Source organism: Hyla sarda, unplaced genomic scaffold (genome assembly GCF_029499605.1).
Source record: "Hyla sarda isolate aHylSar1 unplaced genomic scaffold, aHylSar1.hap1 scaffold_3280, whole genome shotgun sequence".
Lineage (NCBI taxonomy): Eukaryota > Metazoa > Chordata > Amphibia > Anura > Hylidae > Hyla > Hyla sarda.
In genome coordinates this window covers 15542-19793 of record NW_026610022.1, presented here as the reverse complement: position 1 = coordinate 19793, position 4252 = coordinate 15542, and the positions used below count along the sequence as shown (strand labels likewise).

At 44.0% G+C, this 4252-nt stretch overlaps 2 non-coding genes across 2 annotated transcripts; both read right to left on the bottom strand.

Moving 5' to 3' along the window:
- Nucleotides 1-1270: 1270 nt before the first annotated feature.
- LOC130329981 (U2 spliceosomal RNA) lies at nt 1271-1461 on the bottom strand. The gene has a single exon (XR_008873429.1). It is a non-coding gene; the product is annotated as a U2 spliceosomal RNA (small nuclear RNA).
- A 2092-nt stretch (nt 1462-3553) lies between these two features.
- On the bottom strand, nt 3554-3741 carry LOC130329977 (U2 spliceosomal RNA). The gene has a single exon (XR_008873425.1). It is a non-coding gene; the product is annotated as a U2 spliceosomal RNA (small nuclear RNA).
- Nucleotides 3742-4252: the final 511 nt, after the last annotated feature.

The following is a 4252-nucleotide window of genomic DNA, read 5'->3' as shown; positions in this document are numbered from 1 at the left end:
ACAGCAGCGGCTGCAATATCTCAACGGAGAATACGTTTATATATATGTGTGTGTGTGCGCGTATATATATATATATATATATATATATATATATATATATATTTCTCCGCCGAAATCACTTTTAAACCCATTTCCACCTTTTTTTCCCTTCTCTTCCTCTTACTTTTTTTTCACGTTTTTTTACGTTTTTCTCCTTTTCGCCTCTTTTCTGGGCGTATTATTCTTCTTTTTCTTCTTTTTTTCGTCTAATGCATACCCCATCAGTGCAGCAATGCTTATTCAATACCGCCAGCAGATGGAGACACTGGGGGATAATTTTCTAAGGATTTATACTGATTTTTCCTGTCTGAATTTGTCGCACAGAAAGTTGCAGGCCAAATATGTGTGACATTTCTGCGACTTTAGCTTCTAGAGCATTTTTACAACATTATACATAGGTGCTGAATACATAAAAAGCGACTGTTCAGCGACAGACAAGTCGCATCGGCTGAAAGTAGGCCAGAATGTCAGTCCATGTTGGAGCAGGTTTAGATACAGTCTAAAGTATAGATCTCAAAGTCTGTGCACAGAATTTAGCAAGGGCCTCGCACCTTCTGATGCATCAGGTAGGTGCACAATAGCATAGCCTAACCCTCTGTACTTTGGTCTATATTGATGCGGGACATAGACAGCCAGCTGATGACCAATCCATTAGTGCAATGGATGGCTGGAAGCATTTGTCTTTGCCTTTGCAATACCACAGAAGCAATGCATGGTCAATGTACAGCAATGACACACCTGTGTGAACAGCCAGGAGACCCCCCCCCCATGTTATGTTACATAGTTACATAGTTAGTACGGTCGAAAAAAGACATATGTCCATCAAGTTCAACCAGGGAATTAAGGGGTAGGGGTGTGGCGCGATATTGGGGAAGGGATGAGATTTTATATTTCTTCATAAGCATTAATCTTATTTTGTCAATTAGGAACATTCAGCACCCACCCGCTATCAAGGCAGCTGCCTATCATGTCATGCCCTACCTGCACAGGTGTGCTGGCTACTCAAATGATCCAATTAAGGAGGCCATTTAGTCAGCAGCAGCAGAAGTCCTGTGCCTGGACGCTCCAACAGCGGCCAGACACAAGCAGAAGCAGAAGCAGCAGAAGCAGCAGCAGCACCACCTTTTGTTTTTTGGCTGCAGCAGCAGCAAGGCCCACAGGGCTGGCTAGCTGGCTAGCCAGCAAGCAGGTAGCAATGAAAGTAGGAATCTTTCTTTTTAACCCTGTAAGGGGGTGGTGCACTGTACCCGAAGATACTGCCATATCGGGTCAATGCATAGGGCGACGGAAGCAAGCTTCGAAATCGGCCCCCGTTCTCAAAAATCCATTTAATATATGGTCCCCAGATAGGGGACGTATCAGATATTAAACTGATAAGAACAGATACTACACTTGATCTTAGCCAAAAGGCCGAGAAGCGATAACCGTGAAAGGGGCGGGCCCAACAAGGTGCCCTTCATGGGCACTATCACTGCTTGCTCTCAGGGAGGCTGCCAGACAATTTTCCATGCACACTCTGGGCTGGGGGGCAGTCAACCACCAGTACACACAGCAGAACCTAAACCCATACCATTATTGCTAAGCAGCAAGACAGGGGCCCATTGCACTCCCACGGGGCCTTTTTAAATGCAATCCATAACCCGGATTTGCCAGGAACCCTTCTTACTCCTCCTACTTGCATGTGACACTGGGCTTAGGATCTGCATAGGAAACACACACACAAGCACACACCTACCTTTGTTGCCTGCAGATGCCTCCTTGGCTGTCCCCAAACGGTATCAAACCAACACCCACGGGAAGCTGTAAGCATAGAGGACATGCCTGCACCCCATTGGACTTACCTGTGTGGGTTAAACCCGGGTTATTTGACAACCTATGGCGGTGATGGTTCTGCTCAGGCAGAGCAGTGCTGATGCTCCTCATAAAGCTGTCGCTGCTGTGAAGGTTCTAGGTGACATCACAAATCCCTATGGTTACATACACAACAAAGCTGGGTTGTTGTTGTTTACACTCTGCAAGGCCTGTGGAAGTGAGTGACATCATAGCACTGTAGTTCTGAGGGTTCTAGATGGATGCAACAATCTCCTGTTGCTTCTATGAAGGCCATAATAGACGACATCACCAAACAGCTCCATAGTCACATACACAGCAAAGGAGAGATGTTGTTTACACCTAGTGATGTCAGTGGTATTGAGTGACATCACAGCACAGTGCTAAGGCTCCTGGGCCTGGACACAGCAGCGGCTGCAATATCTCAACGGAGAATACGTTTATATATATGTGTGTGTGTGCGCGTATATATATATATATATATATATATATATATATATATATATATTTCTCTCCGCCGAAATCACTTTTAAACCCATTTCCACCTTTTTTTCCCTTCTCTTCCTCTTACTTTTTTTTCACGTTTTTTTACGTTTTTCTCCTTTTCGCCTCTTTTCTGGGCGTATTATTCTTCTTTTTCTTCTTTTTTTTCGTCTAATGCATACCCCATCAGTGCAGCAATGCTTATTCAATACCGCCAGCAGATGGAGACACTGGGGGATAATTTTCTAAGGATTTATACTGATTTTTCCTGTCTGAATTTGTCGCACAGAAAGTTGCAGGCCAAATATGTGTGACATTTCTGCGACTTTAGCTTCTAGAGCATTTTTACAACATTATACATAGGTGCTGAATACATAAAAAGCGACTGTTCAGCGACAGACAAGTCGCATCGGCTGAAAGTAGGCCAGAATGTCAGTCCATGTTGGAGCAGGTTTAGATACAGTCTAAAGTATAGATCTCAAAGTCTGTGCACAGAATTTAGCAAGGGCCTCGCACCTTCTGATGCATCAGGTAGGTGCACAATAGCATAGCCTAACCCTCTGTACTTTGGTCTATATTGATGCGGGACATAGACAGCCAGCTGATGACCAATCCATTAGTGCAATGGATGGCTGGAAGCATTTGTCTTTGCCTTTGCAATACCACAGAAGCAATGCATGGTCAATGTACAGCAATGACACACCTGTGTGAACAGCCAGGAGACCCCCCCCCCCCCCCATGTTATGTTACATAGTTACATAGTTAGTACGGTCGAAAAAAGACATATGTCCATCAAGTTCAACCAGGGAATTAAGGGGTAGGGGTGTGGCGCGATATTGGGGAAGGGATGAGATTTTATATTTCTTCATAAGCATTAATCTTATTTTGTCAATTAGGAACATTCAGCACCCACCCGCTATCAAGGCAGCTGCCTATCATGTCATGCCCTACCTGCACAGGTGTGCTGGCTACTCAAATGATCCAATTAAGGAGGCCATTTAGTCAGCAGCAGCAGAAGTCCTGTGCCTGGACGCTCCAACAGCGGCCAGACACAAGCAGAAGCAGAAGCAGCAGAAGCAGCAGCAGCACCACCTTTTGTTTTTTGGCTGCAGCAGCAGCAAGGCCCACAGGGCTGGCTAGCTGGCTAGCCAGCAAGCAGGTAGCAATGAAAGTAGGAATCTTTCTTTTTAACCCTGTAAGGGGGTGGTGCACTGTACCCGAAGATACTGCCATATCGGGTCAATGCATAGGGCGACGGAAGCAAGCTTCGAAATCGGCCCCCGTTCTCAAAAATCCATTTAATATATGGTCCCCAGATAGGGGACGTATCAGATATTAAACTGATAAGAACAGATTTTTTAAGTTAGCCCTCAGAACTCACTCAGAGTTCCAAGATCTTATTTGGAACTCAATTTTGTGTTCATCATCAGGTAACATGTTTTTATTTCTTTTCTTAAACACTAATGAAACAAAATAGAACATTTAAAAACAAAATAAGAAACAACATAAAATAGCAAAACCAAACATTACTTTCTAATTAAGCAAAACCAAATTAGAAGGTCATCCCCTTCCTCCATGCAAACACCATTAGAAAGTCTATCAGTCCTCGACTGATATTGCCATTTGCTATATCTTTCTTAACTTGAGACGCTAACCAGCCTGGAATTTTATACGTTTCAACAAAACGGTTCATGTCTGCCTTGAAAGAAAAATAGACTTTATCCCGAGCTTCTTCCTCCCGGTTCTTCAAGCCTATCTTTAGATCCATCATATCTTTGTCAAACGTTTTTCTTTCTGCTTCCGACAAATTTTCCAACAAACCACCAAGCACACCAAAATACTGCACTGGCACATACACTTCCTCCTCTCTCTTCTTCTTCTGCTCTGTAGGTCTTCTAGT